This window comes from Phyllopteryx taeniolatus, chromosome 2, assembly GCF_024500385.1.
Source record: "Phyllopteryx taeniolatus isolate TA_2022b chromosome 2, UOR_Ptae_1.2, whole genome shotgun sequence".
In the NCBI taxonomy this organism is placed as follows: domain Eukaryota; kingdom Metazoa; phylum Chordata; class Actinopteri; order Syngnathiformes; family Syngnathidae; genus Phyllopteryx; species Phyllopteryx taeniolatus.
Genome location: NC_084503.1, coordinates 21,595,363 through 21,615,095, shown reverse-complemented (window position 1 = coordinate 21,615,095; position 19,733 = coordinate 21,595,363).

The window sequence follows — 19,733 nt, the reverse complement described above, 5'->3', positions numbered from 1 at the left end:
AAACCAAGTGATACAGGTTGGTACAAAACACAATTTGTTGTTTCCATTTGTTGCTTCATTGATTGACCATTGATTGTCGCTCCTTGGGTTAACTGATGATGTTTTGTGGGTTGACCTGGGGTGCTTGATGTATTGACCCATGGTGCTTTGTAAATTGAACCATGACGCTTGGTTCGTTGACTTGAGCTGCTTTTTGGGTTAAAAAGAATTGCACTTGGTATGTAAACTCATGGTGCTTTATGGCTTGACCAGTGGTGCTTGGTGTGTTAACCGGTTGTACTTCCTGGGTGGACCCATGGTACTTGGTGGGTTGACCCATGGTGCTTTTGACCCATGATCTGTTGTGGGTTGATTCATGGGGCTTTTGGTTCAGTATGCTTTGTGGGTTGACCCCTGCTGCTTCCTGGGTTGCCCCATTTTGCTTTGTGGGTTGACCTATAGTTCTTTTGACCCATGATACTTCGTGTATTGAGACATGGTGTTTGGTGGGTTGACCCATGGTGCTTTTGACACTTTACACCCATGATACTTCATGTGGAGACCCGTCAGAGGTTGACCAATGTGACAAAAATGGTGTGCCCCTTTTCCCCTCGCCCCACCGCTTCGCTCGCTTGACATCTCGTGCTCCGATTCGCTCCATCAGATCAGATGCTCGATCTTTCTCACCGACGGCACTGGTCGCCCATTCAGCGAGCTCGATGGGCCGCGAAAAGTTGTCGACGCAGGCCGACCAAGGCCAGCGGGACACGCCGCAAAGAGCCCGCCGACCGCCTATCTCCACTCCATCTCAGCCTCAGTGACTCACTTCAGAGGTGATGAGATAATGAGGTTTGAGCTAGGAGCTCCTCGGTCTTGTGTTCTTCACCACGCCACAAACACAACTGAGTACTCACCGCCTGCCAAAGTACCACAAAATGCCCCCCACTCCACACACACCCTACCACATCCAACCCAAATCCATCACAGCCAACACACACCGTGCCACATATTTATTGGCTTTATCCCAGCAGAAGGGGGGGACAACCCAACTTTTCCCCCCAGATCCCACCCACATCCTTGGGGGGACGTGACAGAGAGCAGGTCCCCGTGGTGGCAGTGCTTAATTGACGCTTGTCCTGCCTCTTTTGTCTCACGGCGCAGTCTAATTGAGATTATTGGCTCAACCCAAAAGCGAGATTTGAATGATGGATATACCGTTGGTGGTCCTAATGCCTAACCCTAACTTAACCCCTAACTTCAAACCTTAACCCTTGATCCTAAATAACCCTTGAAAATGTGGAAGTACAGTGGTGCCTTGAGATACAAGTTAAATTTATTCTGTGACCATCCTCGTAATTTAAAACACTCATACCTCAAATCATCTTTCCATAATGAAATGCCACTATTAAGCCCTCCCCCCCCCCCCCCCAAAAAAAAAAAAACTAACATTTTTGTGTGTGTTTCAGAATAACGGCTTGCATCTCCAAAACTCTAAAGTCTGGTCACTCGTATCCCAAGGCACTACTGTAGATGGGTTTAACACATAGCCAGTGAAGATACACAGAAAAAGCATTGTACACCTCTCATACTTTAGGCCAGTGGTTCTCAAACTGGGTCCCGAAACTCCCAGAGGTCTGTGAACCGTACCTTGTGGATCCACAAAATAATTTGCAATTAGTTATGTTATATCCCTTCAAAAAGAGCAAACCTACATATGGGGAGCTCTGATATGATTGTGACACCATCACACAAATCTCACATCCCTGCATGAATTGTCAGGTTTTTCTTTTTTCTTCTTTTTCAATAACAAAAGGCTTTTTGTTACCGGGATAAAGTTCTATGTTCCAAGAACAAAATGGGTATTTTTTCAAGAATACAGTTATTTTTTCAGAGAGAGAGTAAAAGTGTCTTTTCCAGAATAAAAGGTGTAATATTACAAGAATGAAGTATTTTTTTATTCACTAGTTAAAATTATACTTTCTTCCCTTGTTAAACGTTGACTATTATAACTCTTGAAAAAAATACTACGTTATTCTCGTAAAATTATGACTCTTGGATTGTTTTTTTAAAATTATGAATTGGTCTTGATTTAGCTTGAACAAAAAAATAATAATAAAAACATTAAACACATTATTCTCATTACATCACAACTTTTCTCTAAAATATCTGAATTTGTTAACCACTTTATTCTTGAAAATTGGCAACTTTTTGATTCCTATAGCATTTAGGGGTACACATGGTAATGTTTAATCAGCATAAGGATTATAAGGGGGTCCTTGGAAAGATTTCTCCCTGAACCCAAAAGGTTTGAGAGCCCCTCCTTTAAGCATTCTGCATCAGTCATCATTCAAAATCAACAGGGCTCTTGCTGGGACAAGGGGGACAAACAGCCTCTGAAAGTCTGGAGAAAATCCAGCGGTAATCCTGACAACTCTGTCGAGAAGCCTCGCGCAGTCAGGGCTCACAGAATCCCCATGGTAGTGGTCGGCGGTCACATGCTCTCTCTCGCTCTTTTTCTTTTCTCCAGACAGACGGGCAGAGAGACAGACGGACGAGGCCAAATTACAGGATGGAGGATAAACATGCCGTGTAAAAATACACGCGGCAACCAGCAGGTTCATCAGGCCGCGACGGGGATGAGGCTGTTTTTAGAACGCATCTTCTCGTGGATAATCTCTTCCTCTTCATTTGTGACTTCTTTGGAAGGGAAGGGCCATACTTTGATGTGTATATATATATATAAAAATACGCATCACTTGGGAAATGCACCGTGAAGTCGAGGGCAAGTCGAAACAATGAGATTTTTTTTTATTTTTGTGTTAAATGACACCGAGATGACCGAGATGGCTTGAGAAGAGAGCACTCAAACTGTTGAGTGCTCTGTTCTCAAACCTTTATCACTTTTTCTTTTAACAACATTCAATATATGTTTGGGAACTGAGGACACTAATTGTTGAAGCTTTATAGGTGGAATTCTTTCCCATTCTTGCTTGATGTACAGCTTCAGCTGTTCAACAGTCCGGGGTCTCCGTTGTTGTATTTTACGCTTCATAATGCGCCACACATTTTCAATGGGAGACGGGTTTGGACTGCAGGCAGGTCAGCCTAGTACCCGCACTCTTTTACTATGAAGCCACGCTGTTGTAACACGTGCAGAATGTGGTTTGGCATTGTCTTGCTGAAATAAGCAGGGGCGTCCATGAAAAAGACGTTGCTTGGATGGCAGCATGTTTCTCCAAAACCTGTATGTACCTTTCAGCATTAATGTTGCCTTCACAGATGTGTAAGTTATCCATGCCATTGGCACTAACACAGCCCCATACCATCATAGATGCTGTCTTTTGAACTTTGCGTCTATAACAGTCCGGATGGTTCTTTTCCTCTTTGGCCCGGAGGACACGACGTCCACAATTTCCAAAAACAATTTGAAATGTGGACTCGTCGGATCACAGAACACTTTTCCACTTTGCATCAGTCCATCTTAGATGAGCTCGGGTCCAAAGAAGCCGGCGGCGTTTCTGGGTGTTGTTGATAAATGGCTTTTGCTTTGCTTAGTAGAGTTTCAAGTTTCACTTACGGATGTAGCGCCGAACTGTATTTACTGACATTGGTTTTCTGAAGTGTTCTTGAGCCCATGTGGTGATATCTTTTACACATTGATGTCGGTTTTTGATGCAGTGCCGCCTGAGGGATCGGAGGTCATGGGTATTCAATGTTAGGTTTCAGCCATGCTGCTTACATGCAGTGATTTCTCCAGATTCTCTAAACCTTTTGATTATATTATGGACCGTAGATGATGAAATCCCTAAATTCCTTGCAATTGTACGTTGAGGAACATTGTCCTTAAACTGTTCGACTATTTTCTCATGCACTTGTTCACAAAGAGGTGAACCTCGCCCCATCTTTGCTTGTGAATGACTGAGCAATTCAGGGAAGCTCCTTTTATACCCAATCATGGCACCCACCTGTTCCCAATTAGCCTGTTCACCTGTGGGATGTTCCAAACAGGTGTTTGATGAGCATTCCTCAACTTTCTCAGTCTTTTTTGTCACCTGTCCCAGCTTTTTTGAAATGTGTTGCAGCCATAAAATTCCAAGTTAATGATTATTTGCTAAAAACAATAAAGTTAATCAGTTTGAACATTAAATATCTTGTCTTTGTAGTGTATTCAATTAAATATAGGTTGAACATGATTTGCAAATCATTGTATTCTGTTTTTTTTTAATGTTTAACACAACGTCCCAACTTCATTGGAATTGGGGTTGTACATTTCCAAAGTAATCTTCCCAGTAATGGAACAACGGACTTTCTGGGGGGGAAAAAACTGATACATTTTGGTGAGGGTCTGGATAAAGGTGTGTATATTGCATTCATTTTTTTCTTATTATTTTCAGTTGGGTCGTTAGCTAGTTGTCAGAATTACGCAAAAAACTACCCAAACGAGTTTCTGCTAAACTTGGCATGTTTACCAATGACACAAAAAAGATTAAATAGAGACAGCGAAAGCCAACCACGGTTGTGATTGATTGATTGGTTGATTGATTGATTGATTGATTGATTGAGATCTAGGGGACTAAAGAGGGAAAAAAGGGACCGCAACAATATGGAGGAATGTGAACTAGGGAGCATTAACAATGTCGATGGAACGGATTCTGAGAGGCAAGATATTTGACACCCATGGCCTTGATTAAGAAAATTGTTAGTTGACCCTTTGACATCAAATAACTCTTACCCCCAAAGGCCTGATTGCCTGGCGACAAAAACCCTCCCAACGTCTCCATGAAATGACAATGGGAAAACCCATCGATTTTCCTCCTCCAAGGACAGATCATTGTGACCCATGTTGACGTTTCTTTCTTCTCCACACAACAGAGAGCAAAGCAATGGCAGAGGGAGGTCAGTGGACACAAATGTTCATTGTCCTGATGGAGCAGGATATTGCAGCAGCATGCACTCAAATGTGCTGACGAGCTTAAAGCTCAAGGCCAACAACGGAAGCTTCTCAAAGTTTGCACTGAAGCAAAGTCAAACATGAGCAGGAAAGAAACATAACAAATGAAGGTTTTAGACTCTCTAGGGACTATTTCGGATGGATGCCAATATATGCCCACTGGCCACTACATGTTGAACTTTGGACAAAAGTACAAGTAAAAAAAAAATATAGTGTTGGGTGTTTTGCATGTTACTACTTCCTGGTTCATAGAGGATTGGCCTCAAATCGTATCAGTTACACGTCTTGGTGGTTCCATTGTGACTCAAATACCAAAAAATGTTTAAGAAACTCCTTAAACATAAAATAATGAAAATATTTTTTTCTGTCCATTTCTTGGCTACTTCCTGGTTCACAACAGATTGGTGTATGAAAACAAGATTACACTATTTTGTTCCACTGTCATGCAAATGGAAAGAAAAAAAAAATCTGACAAATGAGAAAAAATACATACTTCCTGGATGGCAGGAAAATAAATCTTCATTGAGGCGTGAATGCAGGGGTAACATACACCAATGGGCATGAAAGCAATTCATGTGTAATTTGGACCATGAATGTAAAACCTTTGTGTGTCTATAAGACTGGAGATGGTATGTACGGTATGCGGTTTTCACCGTGTAGGTTGATTATTTTCAAACAAATCCAAAGTGTCTCTTGCTGCTCCGTAAATCACAATCAGCCCATCATGTTTTTTCACAACTAGAAATGCATGGGCGGCATGGTGGACGACTGGTTAGAGCGTCTGCCTCACAGTTCTGAGGACTGGGATTCAATCCCCGGCCCCGCCTGTGTGGCGTTTGCATGTTCTCCCCATGCCTGCGTGGGTTTTCTCCGGGCACTCCGATTTCCTCCCACCTCCCAAAGACATGCATGAATTGGAGATTCTAAATTGCCCGTAGGTGTGAATGTGAGTGCGAATGGTTGTTTGTTTGTATGTGCCCTGCGATTGGCTGGCAACCAGTCCAGGGTGTACCCCGCCTCCTGCCCGATGATAGCTGGGATAGGCTCCAGCACGCCCGCGACCCTAGTGAGGAGAAGCGGCTCAGAAAATGGATGGATGGATAGAAACGCATGCTGAGAGACAACCACAATGTTCCGTAATGAGTACATAAATCGTCATTGATGTTCCTGAAATCTTGTTCGTTAAGTTTGTTGAGGACTATATTTTCTTTGATGTTTAAAGTAACTTGTAGACTGTTATTGAGAAGACTAAATTACCTTTGATGTTTACTAAAACAAGTACGGTAGGTTCATGACAAACTAAGGGCCAACCCTAATTTCACCCATTTCCCCTCGTTTCACACCTTAGCCCTTGTTTTTTCATGTTCACAAGAACAAAGCAGTGTCCCAATTCTCCGTAAGGTGACGGGATAGCGCTAAGGCGAAGGTCTGTATAGCCCTTGAAACCAAGTGAGGTCCTAGAGCTCACTTGAAAGCGAGGGGTATGGGACTCTGCCCTCGCTGACTGACGAAGAGCTTGCTTACAACTCGACGGAACGGGCAAGGAAGTTCCTGTATATAAATGTACTGTACGTAAGCATAATTACCGATATTCATACTGATGACAGTCATGTTTTTATCAATGTAAATACTAGCCATGTTTTGAATTGTTGTTAAACGGCTCGTTATAACGACTTCACGAATCGGTAGTCTACCGTCAGACTACGGTGACAAATTCACAGCCAACGTACTTCACTACAATTTACTACATATTATGAACAATTAGACAGAATTATTAAACAGCTACGTCACATTCAGAAGCTTCGAAGCAAATGTAGCATCTTCTGAGTACTTCGCTTTTTATATAGTTAAACTGAAGTATATGTAATGCAGTATTTCATCATTATGAAACTGTTACCTGGAAAGATCCTTGTCTGCCGTTCGTTTTACTTCATGGGAACACAATTGAGGCCACCGTAATAACCTGACGTATCTTCCTTCATAGGGAGACCACCACAAGACAACACGTCTTCTACAACAGCACACAGCTCTCCAGAACTGCAAACCCAACTAGTCAAAAAAAAAACTCTCCCAAATGTGAATATCCAGCCATACAACGCTTATCCTGTTCAGGGTCGCTGGAGCCTATCCCAGCAAAAGGCGGACTATAACCTGAACTGGTCACCAATCAGTCACAGGGCACATATAGACACAGGCAACCATTCGCACTGACACTGAGTGGGAACTGAACCCAGGCTGCCTGCACCAAAGTCAGGCAAGTGTCCCGCTACACCATCAGTGACTCAATGTGAATAATAATAATACTACTAATTACTACTACTACTACTACTACTAATAATAATAATAATAAGTATATGTATATGTATTTATGAAAATGTGTTCCTAGAGTAGATAAAAAGGAAATATACAAATGGATGCACCTTACCATGTGGTAGGAAACATCCATCCATCCATTTTCTGTACCGCTTATCCTGGCGTGCTGGAGCCTATCCCAGCTATCTTCGGGTGAGAGGTGAGCTTTACCCTGAACTGGTCACCAGCCATTCGTAGGACACATAAACAAACAACCATTCGCACTCACATTCACACCTATGAGCAATTTAGAGTCTTCAATCAACCTACCATGCATGTTTTTGGGATGTGGGAGGAAACCGGAGTACCCAGAGAAAACACATGCATGTCACGTACGGGGTCAGATCGAAGGCAAGGAACGCAAGGCAAGAACATGGAGGACCAAAGTGCAGGGAAGCAGGGAGGCAAGGCAGGAGTCTCCAAAAAATAATATTTAATCTTTCAAAAAGGGCAAACAAGGATATTGGATAAAGCAAAACTACACGAAGTCCCACAACAGATAACAACCAAACCAAAGTAACAAAGAGACACTTGAATATCTAAAACTGGAAACAAACTATGACCTGTGAGTAAGACATGGAACAGATAGGGACAATGACACCTGACAATGGCATACCACAATGGCAACGACAACAACTATGACATGGCAAAGACATGTGACAACAACAATGAACCGACAAGAACTGAAAGAAACCAGGGAACTAAATACAAACAGATTGAAGAGACAATGAGGAACACCTGGACTAGACACGAGTGGCTGGAGAGAGCTGATTGGTCGACAGGGTAGACGAAAACAGGTGGACACAACAACCTAATGAGCACGTGACAAACATGGAACACAGGAAAACATGGAACAAAACTAAACACAACCCAAACCAAAACACAGACCATGACAATGCAGGCACAGGGAGAACATACAAACGCAACACAGGCGGGACTGGGATTTGAACCCCAGTCCTCAGAACTGTGAGGCAGATGTGCTAACCAGTTACACCGATCCACCTAGTAGGAAACATCTATTATTATTTAAAATAAATACATAAATAATAGTCATCTTTAGAATGCATATACCCATAAACTGCCAGACAAATTTAGAGAAAAAACAATTCATAATAGTAACATTCATTTGACACAAGGGCATCTTGGAAATGTAAACAATTGTTGTGTCTGCCTATGACACAGCCAGCAGGGGGCAGCAGCAGGGTATTCAAGTGATTCCTAGGTGCATTATTTTACCCCTTCATCTTGGCCCTCCAAACAGAGGGCTAAGAGGAAGGGGTAAAACAAAGGGGAGGGGCTAAATGTTAGAATTGGGATTGGCCGTAAATAGTCTCTATACTTTAATAAAACACTTACACGAGGTTCACTGAAGATTCTAAATCGTCTTTGATGTTCCTGAAAGTGGCCTGTGACTGACTGGTGTAGTCCACCTTTTTCCCGAAGACAGCTAGGATGGGCTCCAGCTCACCGTCTAGAAAATGGATGGATAAATGTTCCAGAAAACTTGTATGTTAAGGTTTGTTGAGGATTACATTTTCTTTGATGGTTACAATAACTCCCAGATTGCTATTTGAAGCGCAGTGCAATGCGGCCGAACCCAATTTGGAAGGAACCATCAAATGAGTTGTTGGTGAGTCACACCCGCACAATTAGTGCCCTGCGTTTAAAGACGCCCTGCGTTAAACTCCGAGTCTGTAGAGGCTTCTGAGGATCGACACACAGTATATTGTACTATATCCCTTTTATTAAATGATATAAAGAGTGACAATCAAGGGACAAGTGGGTTGCTACAAAGAGGGGACGTGGGCGACAATTAAAGTGGGAGTGGGGATTTTGTGAGGCTCCCGAGTCCCGATTGCCCCTATTCACTTGAATGTACCCAGCGCACTACATACATCGCTCGCGTGCATTTTGACAAGAATGGCTGCGAAATTCGCTTTTTCATCCACAGGTAGTGTAAATATGAAATGAGAAATTTTAGAGGTGGAACAGTTCACAGGATCCACGATTCGCTGCATATCTCGATTTTGTGGTGACAGTTTGCGGTTCGGCTCGGTACTCCACGTTGACTGAAGAAAAACAATTCTGTTTTGTATATTTTGAAATATTATTATTTTAATTATACTGTATATCTTTGTTCATCTATCTAAGCCAGCAGCATTAAGTGACAGGCAAACAATTAACTGCGCTTTCACTGGATGGCAAAAGGTACAATAAACCAGTTTATCCAGCTGTTGCCATTCATACAACTGGATAAGTCATGGTTCCATGCAAATATATTAGCTTCATGTTCAAGTAAACATGCCCAGAGTTCACACTGAGTCAGTACATTTGTGACTAAATTGAGATCATTTCAGTATTTATACTTTTTATATTTTTGTTTGGTGGTTAACCGTGACATTTTTCAAATAGGCGTAGGTCTTATATGATGGACGTAGACTGACATGTTTGTACAAACATAGCGATCACCAACACAAAATCTCTGGTGTATAAAGCAAACGAGAGATACATACTCAGTATGCTGGTCTTGCTGTCATTTGGGATGTTATGCGAGTAATGAAAGGCACTTGAAACAGGTATCCGGTGCCGGTCACCAGTCTCTTTAAAGTCCTGGCAGGTATAGCTAATGTATGCAGAACCAATATTGCATAAACAAGCAAGGGAATAGTTACTACAAAAAGTCCACCAAAGAAGCGAGCCATATGCCACTGCAGCATGATTATGCATCGCTGGAAGAACATGACACAAATGGTGTCGACTACTCAAGTGGAAGACAACTCAGTGCCACAACCATGCACGTCGACATCTTGGCCAGCATTAGCGCCACACTGTGCACGGCTTCGCCTCAAGAATAAACAATAATAAAAAAAAATGGTTGTGCATGCCGAATAGAACAGGCAAAACAAAACAAAATAGTCGAAGAGAACTGTTTGACGTTCATCAAATCCGTTCCACCCCTAATACTGTAAATATAGTTAAGTATTGTTGTAAAACACAATACAGTACATGTATGTATACTGTATATACTGTATTTGCTTGGCTTGGCAGCGGCACGCAGCAGCCGGCTGGGTCTTGCTATTTTAAATGGATTTGGGCGTGTGTGAACATTTACTGTAAGTGCATTTTGACTGGCTCTAATCTGCAACGTTGCTACATCGTGCAACAGTGATCGAACCAGTGGCCCAGTGATCCGCAACTCGTGAGAACCAGTTGAACCGCGTTCACTTCGTTCAGTCATGTTGGGCTGCATTGCTCGGTGTGGAGCACGCCTAAGTTCTTTTTGACGTTTACTAAAACAGATAGTCCACATCTTTATTTTGACATATTATTTGATCTTCAATTACCTTAGCATATGTTTTAGTAAACATCAAAGACAATTTAGTAGTAGTCTTCAGGTCAACCTGAAAGTTGTGTTTTCGCAGAGAGCAAAGACAATTTAATATTCAGCGATCCTCACGCTTGTGTTTTTAGGAAACATCAAAGACAAGTTGATACAAATTGTGTATAAACATCTCATGCGCTTTTCTTCTTATTTGGGGCGAGTGACCATGCAAATTAGCCTTTATTAGATACTTGTCGTGGCTTGTGGCCACGCTGCGCTGCTTTGGCGACGACGATTGCGATCAGTACGTTACGAAGAACAATGGCGGCCTCTGACTTGTCATCATGACGTTAATGGCGTGTGACGGGGGCACCACTTTTTTTGCGCGCATTCTCATGGGCACAAAAGGGGGCTGCATGACAGCGCGACCAAACACCGGCGGCGCTAAATAATGACAGCCAGAGTATTGCACATGAGCTCATCAAAGACCCCCCCCTCCACGCGGGCTGCTTCAAAGCCGACAATAGAGGCCGGACTTGTTTCGTCTGATGCCCCCCGACCACTTTCAAGCGCCGCCGGGCCCACAGGAAGCTAGTCATCCAGGCAGCAGAGTGCGAGGGAGTGCAAAGGGGGAGCACTCCTGGGTGTACGTGGGGTGGGGCGGTGGGGCTCTTGTCTCGCAATTTTCCGCCCTGATTGGAGTGAATGAGCAAGCATTCTGTGGCTCAGCTGAGTGGCAGTGACTGCTTGGCTCAGTGATTCACGAAGACTCTCTCACAGCCGGAGATGTGACATCACCTCGGGCTTGATGCATGTTGACAAAAAATGCTTTTGTATTACGACAACTGATGTCGATATCTACTAAAACGTGCAATCGTTTAATACTAAAATGTATTTGATGTTTTGAAAACTACCCTGGGTTGACTGAAGACTCTAAATCATCTTTGATGTTCCTGAAAACCTTTATGTTAGGTTCATACTCTGATAAGGGCCTGATTTACTGAGATCCAAAATAGCGGGTGCTAAATTGCATGTGCTGTTGGTGGGCCCTGTCGCACATAATGGTACTAAGATTGTGTCGCAATTGGCATCAGGTGTAAAAGTGTTGTAGACCGCCGCCCTATGCCTATCCCTATGCCTGCATAATATTGCGTTCAAAACTTGGGACAGTACACCTGGAAAAACTCCTCTGGGAGAGGCCAGCACGAATTGCTTCTGTGCACTGAAAAGACCCAGATGCAAGGTAATGCAGTAATCGGTGATATGGCATGATAAGGGCTCCAAGTCGGCCCTTATAATGAGGTTCATCAACATGGTGTCCTCAGGCACCAGGTTGCCCCCAAGGACCACATGGGTTGCTGGCAGGGCTGTTCTAAAAATCTCTCATCCTTGATGGGACATTGTTATTTCCTAAGAATGTTGAAGTCTGGATGTGGAGGGCGTGAAAATCTGTGGGCGTGAACACCAGTGTTTTTTACAGGTGAATGCTAAGTGTGCTGTAAAGATTAAAGAGTAATTAATTCATTCATTCATTCATTAAAGATCATTGAATTTGGGAACGTCAGAATGATCTAAGGCAGTGGTCCCTCACCTTTTAAAACTGAAACCTACTTCTTGCGTGTTGATTAATGCAAAGGGCTACCAATTTCATGAACAGTAGAAATTTGGTTCAAATTACCGTTAATTATGTTTCTAATAATAATTAATGATATTCAAAACACTATTTTCTTTACTTTTCATTAAAACAAGACGAACATCTTTGATAGTTGGATTAATTAAAGACTAAATCGTCTTTGGCGTTTACAAAAACACATTTGGTTCAAAAGATTAAATAAATCGTCTTTGATGTTCACTAAAACAAGACAAACCTCTTTGATGTCCACTAAAGCACGTGTTGGGTACATTAAAAACTAAATTGTCTTTGAAGTTAATAAAAACATTTGGTTCATATTCTATAAATCGTCTTTGATAATTACTAAGACAGGTACATTAGTTTAATTGAAGACCTAATGGTCCTTCATGTCTAAAAAAAACCCTCATTTGTTAGGTTAGCAATGTTTCCCAAAACACATGTTGGCACCAATGAAAACTGTCTTTGATGTTCACAAAACTCTCATGTTTATGATCATTAAAGGTGAAATAGGTGATGTTTATGAAAAGTCGCAAGCTCATTGACGATGACATTGTGATGTTTATCAGAACAGGATATTTGGTTTGTTGAAGACTGAATCATCTTAGATGTTTAACGCTTGGTTCATCAAAGACTCAAGAGCAAGATTTATGCTTATGAAAACATATGTTAGGTTCATGCCTTTAGTATGCATACTATTACTCATTTCATGCAGCAACCGCCGACATCATCAAGCAAACTTGAAACAAGATGGTAGTTCACTGAGAATCCTGTAAAGATGGTTTACGATAACAATTTGTTTGTATACGAGAGGTCATTATTGTTTACAAACATGTTTTTAACTTCTGTTCACATCCTGCCACACGGGCCCGGAAAAAACATTAAAACCATGCAATTTTCATCATGGAGTCCACCCTGTGTTACCGCATCGTCTGGTATGTGGGACGCAACTTTGAAGCAAACATTTAGGACGTGTCGACATACAAGGAACAACATTTTGTTTTGGGGGGGAATGCGGCGGGTGAGTCATACTTTCTCAACAGGGAAAGTCGAGAAGAACGTCAAGTGAAACGTGATGAAAATGAATAAAATACACTATCTTTGATGTTTAGAAAAATGTTAGTTTCATTGAAGGCAAAATCATCATTAGGATCATTAAAGGCATTTTTTAATGAATGTTTAGGAAACATAGGATTAAAGGTTTAGCAACAACAAAAGGGTCTTTGTTGTTCATATAAACCAGAACTCTAGGTTTATTGAAGAATGTATTGTCTTTGATGTTTACAAAAACACAAACATTAGCTTTATTGACTGAAACACAAAAACGCGTACGTCAGGTTCATTGAAGACTAAATTATCATTCATGTTTTCTAAAACACTTTTTTCGGTCGGTTGAACTTTACATTTCCCTCATAGTTTACCATAACATATCTGTTAGTTTTCTGGAAGACAACATTTTCTGTTGTTTACTAATACCTATGTTATGTAGGGTCACTAAGGACAAAATTGTCTTTGATGTTCACAAAAAAAAATGTATGCTAGGTTCATCCATCCATCCATTTTCCGAACCGCTCATTCTCACCAGGGCGTGCTGGAGCCTATCGCAGCTATCTTCGGGCGAGAGGCAGGGTAGTTCAGTGAAATAAAAAAGGTTATTGACGTTTACAAAAACATCTTAGATTTAAGTGAAGACAAAATTGTCTGTGATGTGTTACGGGTGTCTTTAGTGCTGCAGATGTGGATCCAAAAGCGAACAGGATGCGTATGGTTAGAGTGGATGTTTTGTTTAATATGTCGGGGGGATTACATGAACATAGTCACCGGGCGAGCAGCAATTGGGTGGGTTGCTGGGGCGAGGTAAGAAAGCTGATCACGAGGGCCGAGGTGGTTCTTGGGTCGGTTGAGGAGAAGAGAGACTTGAGACAACGTGGAGCCAGGCTGGGCGAGGGACACGACTACGAGAAGTTTGGAAAGCAGAAGCGGAAATCATCTGGCGCCTGCTCGTCGAGCCGGCAGGCTCTTTAAACCCAGTTGATTGCGGATTGGTTGGAGGTGGGCAAGAATGAGTGTCTCTCCAGAAGCTGCCCAGCCCAGCCTGAAACAATACAGCAAACTACAAGCAGTGTGGTGCAGGAAATGAGCCCACCAAAATAAGACGAGGCTGGCCGAACCACCACATGATGTTCACGAAAACCTGTTAGGTTGAATAAAGATTCAAAATGGTCTTTGATCTTAACAAAAACAAACGTTGGGCTCAGTGAAGACTGTAAATTGTCTTTGATGTTTAAAGTGACATGAAGCTGACCCCCCCCCCCACACACACACACACACTGCTGCCGCCGGCCTTGTTCATTGCCCCGTCACTTCCCACCTGAATTTTTGCAACTCGCTCCTCTTTGGTCTCCCCTACCAGCCACAACAAAAACTACAGCTTCTCCAGAACTCTGTTGCCTGTATTATCACAAGGACCCCTATCTTTGGAACTCACTACCACCTGGCCTCCAAAACAGAGACTCTCTGACCCTCTTCAAATCCAAAATCAAGACACACCTATTCCGGACTGCCTATATACTTTCACATTTGCCATTTTAATTGATGATTTATGTTCTGTGATTTTTTATTGGGTTGCTTGATTTATTTTAAATGTCTGTAAGGTGGTCGGTGACCTTGAGTGGCTTGAAAGGTACCTATAAATAAAATGAATTATTATTATCATCATCATTATCCTGCGATTGGCTGGCTACCAGTTCAGGGTGTACTCCGCCTCCTGCCCGAAGATAGCTTTGATAGGCTCCAGCACGCCCGCGACCCTTGAGTGGATAAGCGGCTTGGAATATGGATGGATGGATCCATCATCATCATCATCATCATCATCCCAAAGGGGTAAAATGGGTTTGTCCAACAAACTGGAGGTTTAGCAAAGGGCCAAAACAGATTATGTGGACCTCATCAATAGTTGTTTACTACCATCTGTTGGCTTCACGTGGTACTACAACAATTGGGATTATCCAGCCATCCATTTTCTGTTGTGCTGCTAAATTACAATTCGCTTTAGAAATTGCATGTACAAAACGAACACATAATTATTAATACATACTGTATCACAGCATATCACAGTCATCCCCTGATGCGATGTATATAGTCTTGGGATAGCATCATTCATCCAACAATTTTCCCATCCATCCATCTCTCCAACCATCCATCCAATAATTTTACAAATCGCTTATCCTCACTTGGATCATGGGTGAGCTCGTGTTTATCCATTTTGAGCAAGAGGCGGAGTACAGCTGGTACTGGTCGCCAAACAATCGGCAGGCAGATATAGACCAATAACCATTCTCTCCAATGCACCATACTAATGTAATTCAGAAAGTGCTATAATTTCGCATTTTAAATTTTTTTTATTCTTTTAACATCCTTATCATAAAACTCCATACTGTTCTCATTTTGGACGCCATCGCAGGGTTAGTTTTTTCTTTCAAATAAGTCCCCATTTGTCTTTTAAATCCATGATACGCTAATCAGAATAAGTCCAATAATATATTGTTATCCATCCATCCATGTTCCATAGCGCTTATCCTCACTAGGGTCCCGGGCGTGCTGGAGCCTATCCCAGCTGACTCTGGGCGAGAAGCGGGTACACCCTGAACTGGTTGACATCCTATCGCAGGGCACAAACAAACAACAATTCACACCTACGGGCAATTTAGAGTCTTCAATTAACCTACCGTGCATGTTTTTGGGATGTGGGAGGAAACCAGAGTGCCCGGAGAAAACCCACGCAGGCACGGGGGAACATGCAAACTCCACACAGGCGGGGCCGGGGATTGAACCCCTGTCCTCAGAACTGTGAGGCAGATGTGCTTAACCAGTCGGTTACCATGCCGCCCAATATATTGTTATATTACGTCTCAATGAGTTATTCATCAAACAATTTAAACTTATTATTTCTAATCGTGAGGAAAAAAAAGTTAAAATGCCAATAATTTACTGTTATTAATCGAGTTACTTGTTACTTTAAACTGAAATAATTATTTTTGTTATGTTTTGTCTCTGTTAGGTATTAATTAAACATGTTTATTATTATAGCTTTAGTTCACAGTGGTGGACAACTGTAATAAATACATTTGTTGTTGAATTGATTTTTTACTTTTAATATTCAACATTTGCTTGACTTCCCACTCAGTGACGGTGTGAATGTGAGAGTGAATGGCTGTCTTGTCTCCATATGTGCCCTGTGAATGACTGGCAACCAGTCCAGGGTGTAGGTGGCCCGAGGTCAGCTTCATATTCCGAAAATGTCAAAAAAGTCTGATTAATATATTGTTTTTAAGTCGTAATGCATTTTTGTATTCATTTTTATTTCATTTTATTAAGTCACAGCAAGGTATTCATTGTTTCGTTTACAGAGGTTGACAACGGCATTACAATGATTTTGGTATTTATTTATTTAGTTGTATTTTTTTATACAATTGCACCTACAATTGTTTATATTATTTTAATTTGTAATGAAAAAAAACTCCATTCATATATTTATTTATTTCATTATATATTATCCATCCATCCATTTTCTGAGCCGCTTCTCCTCACTAGGGTCGCGGGCGTGCTGGAGCCTATCCCAGCTGTCATCGGGCAGGAGGCGGGGTACACCCTGAACTGGTTGCCAGCCAATCGCAGGGCACATCGAAACAAACAACCATTCGCACTCACAGTCATGCCTACGGGCAATTGAGAGTCTCCAATTAATGCATGTTTTTGGGATGTGGGAGGAAACCGGAGTGCCCGGAGAAAACCCACGCAGGCACGGGGAGAACATGCAAACTCCACACAGGCGGGGACGGGGATTGAACCCCGCACCTCAGAACTGTGAGGCTGACGCTCTAACCAGTCGGCCACCGTGCCGCCATTATATATTAATTATATTAAAATATTAATTCACGAGGTGGAATGGTGGATGACTGGTTAGCACATCTGCCTCACAGTTCTGAGGACATGGGTTCAAATCCGGCCCCGCCTGTGTGGAGTTTGCATGTTCTCCCCGTTCCTGCGTGGGTTTTCTCCGGGCACTCCGGTTTCCTGCCACATCCCAAAAACATGCATGGTCGGTTGATTGAAGACTCTTAAATTGTCCGTAAGTGTGAATGTGAGTGCGAATGGTTTGTATGTCCCCTGTGATTGGCTGGCGACCAGTACAGGGTGTACCACGCCTCTCGCTCAAAGTCAGCTGGGATAGGTTCCAGCTCCTCCAAATCTGAGACCATGGTCCTCAGTCAGAAAACGGTGGAGTGCCCAGTCCGGGTCAGGGAGCAGATCCTTCTCCAAGTGGAGGAGTTCTTGGGGTCTTGTTCATGAGTGAGGGAAGAATAGAATAAGAGAACGACAGGCGGGATTGGTGCAGCATCTGCAGTGATGCGGACTCTGTATCGGTCTGTCGTGGTGAAGAGGAAGCTGAGCCGAAAGGTGAAACTTTCAATTTACTGGTCGATCTACGTTCCTACCCTCACCTATGGTCACGAGCTGTGGGTCGTGACCGAAAGAACAAGATCCCGGATACAAGCGGCCGAAATGAGTTTCCTCCGCAGGGTGTCCGGGCTCTCTCTTCGAGATAGGGTGAGAAGCTCGGTCATCCGGGAGGGACTGAGAGTAGAGTCGCTGCTCCTCCGCATTGAGAGGAGCCAGATGAGTTGGCTTGGGCATCTGATTCGGATGCTTCCCGGACGCCTGCCTGATGAGGTGTTCCCCGGGGATGACCCAGGACAAGCTGGGGAGACTACATCTCTTGGCTGGCCTGGGAACGTCTCAGGATCCCTCCGGGAGAGCTGGATGAAGTGGCTGGGGTGAGGGAAGTCTGGGCTTCCCTGCTTAAGCTGCTGCCACCCGATAAATGGAGGAAAATGGATGGGTAGAAATATTACCTATTGTAATTATTATTATTTATGTTTATTTCATTTTATTTTAGTCACAGAAAAGTACTAATTGAAAAATACGTTTATTTTTGTTGATTTGGTATACTGTATTGGACAATTGCATTAAACTATTCCTAATATTTTTGGCATCCTATTAGTTACACAGTATTACACAGGTTTGTCGCACTTCCACATTTTGCCACTAGATGCCACTAGATACACTTGCTTCCATTTAGCATAGTGCCACCAGGACATGTAGTAGGAGCCAGCAGTATTTGAATTCTCCATCCATTTTCTGTATTGCTTATCCTCACTAAGGTCGTGGCGTGCTGGAGCCCATCCCAGCTGTCTCTGGGCGAGGCAGAGTACACCCTGAATCGGTCGCCAGCCAATCGCAGGGCACAGAGACCTTTTGCCCTCACATTCACACCTCCGGTCAATTTAGAGTCGCCAATTAACCTACCATGCATGTTTTTGGGATGTGGGAGGAAACCGGAGTGCCCGGGGAAAACCCACCCAGGCACGGGGAAAACATGCAAACTCCACACAGGCGAGGCAGGATCTCAACCCGGGTCCTCAGAACTGTGAGGCAGATGTGCTAAGCAGTCGTCCTCTCGTTCACCGTGCCGCCCTTGCTGAATTGAATCAGTGTTAAATAGGAGATTAATGTGTTGTTGCCATGGCAACCCAATGCTCCTCCTACACCATTGTCATGGACGAAAAAAGTTGCAACAAGGTCGAAAGCGGTAAACAGCTGCGTCGCTAACTGATGCGCTTTTATGGTCCCTAATATGACACGTTGATCAATGGGTGTCACCTTGGACCGGATGTGAAGTTACGGCACCGTCAGGAGACCGGACCATCCACCAACATCTCCCGGCCTCACAGCTGTGGTGTCCTTGAGCAAGAGGCTGATACCCCGAAGTGCTCCCCGGGCGCTTCAGCTGGAATTTCAGAGGCATTAAATATCTCACGGAACACAAGAAAGACATCATCATCAAGTGGAGAAAATAAGACACAACAGTGACATTACCAAGAACTGGACGTCCCGCCAAAATCAACAAAATGACAAAAAGAAAACTAGTGAAGGAAGCTGCTCATAAATTTATGGCGAGTACTGGATGTATGACCATCTCCCGTCTTCTTCACATGTGAGAGCTATGAGGTAGGGTCGCAAGACAAAAAAAAATCTTAAGTCGAGCTACATGGCCATAATTCCAAAAGGTTAGTTATTAAGCATTTTGAAATGGCCCAGCCAGAGTGCATACCTGATAATATGCTCGAAAATCAGCATGGTGATCTGAAGTTGGCTGCGCACAGGAGATGCCCTCGCAATCTGACAGATTTGGAGTGCTTTTGCGAAGAAGAGTGGGCAAATACTGCCACTTCAAACTGTGCCACACTGATAGATTATTTTTTCCCTATTAAAAGATTTAAAAAAACAACAACAACAACTGAGTTGTACAGGCCACATTAGCCTAATAGTTGAAAAAGTTTTGAGATTATTTATCATGGTCCCCCCCATCACAAAAACCTGGCATTTGTGAATGGGGGTGTGTAGACTTAAACCAGACTTAAACCAATTATTCCTCC